The sequence below is a fragment of the Octopus bimaculoides genome, chromosome 3, assembly GCF_001194135.2.
Source record: "Octopus bimaculoides isolate UCB-OBI-ISO-001 chromosome 3, ASM119413v2, whole genome shotgun sequence".
NCBI lineage: Eukaryota > Metazoa > Mollusca > Cephalopoda > Octopoda > Octopodidae > Octopus > Octopus bimaculoides.
In genome coordinates, this window is record NC_068983.1 from 145,745,206 (window position 1) to 145,746,268 (window position 1,063).

Here is a 1,063-nt window from a genome sequence, read left to right on the forward strand (position 1 = left end):
TTTTTTTGTCCTCCAATTTGGTTTTTTTTTTTTTTTCACTCTCAACAAACTATTTTTTATATTAGGGAGAAGAAAGTTGAAGAATTTTAGTGGAAATGAAAACAACTAATAAAACAATTGGAATTTAGCCGATGATCTTGAAGAAGAGGAAATGGGAAGTGAAAAAAGAAAATATGAATCAATAATAAAAGACTGTTTTTAGAAATTACCACTATTTGTGGCATTTGGAATAGAGAGGTTTCCTAGCAGCTCACTATTTTGCAGAGAAAGGGAAGCCGGCTAAGGCTTCATTAAATGAAGAAAAAGAGAAGGTTACTTAAAGGCTGTGTGTGCAAGTTTGTGTATGTATAGAAAAAAATATATATATGTATCTTATGTGTGCATGTATATATGTATATATAATATATATGTGAGTGGGTGTATATATATATGTATATATAAAATCATCGTTTTAATGTCTACTATTCCATGCTTGCATGGGTCAGATAGCATTTTTTGAGATAGCCAGATTTTCTACAGCCAGATCTTCACCTGTTTCCAAACAAGGTAATGTTTCTTTTATGCATGAGCAGCTCAGTGGTCAGACATGTTTTCACAGAAGATTACAAACAAAACCCGCTATTTCTATGACCATGATGCTTGTTTATGATGAACTCTTGATGCCAAGGCAAGGAGACACAATAATGCTTACACACACACACACACACACACAGTAGGCTTCCCTTCAGCTTCCTATCAAATTTACTTGCAAGGCTTTGGTCAGCCTCGGGCAATAATAGATGCTTGACCAAGGTGTGACATAGTGGGACTGACTCACCAAACTACATGGTTGTATAGTAAATATCTTGACCACACAAGCTATTTCTGTGCCATGACACACACACACACACACACACACACACACACACACATACATATATATCGCATGTATGGTTGTATGTATGTATATATATATATGTATATGTATATATGTGTAAAAATATGTGACACTTATTTTATATATATATATATATATATATATATATATATGTATATATGTGTAAAAATATGTGACACTTATTTT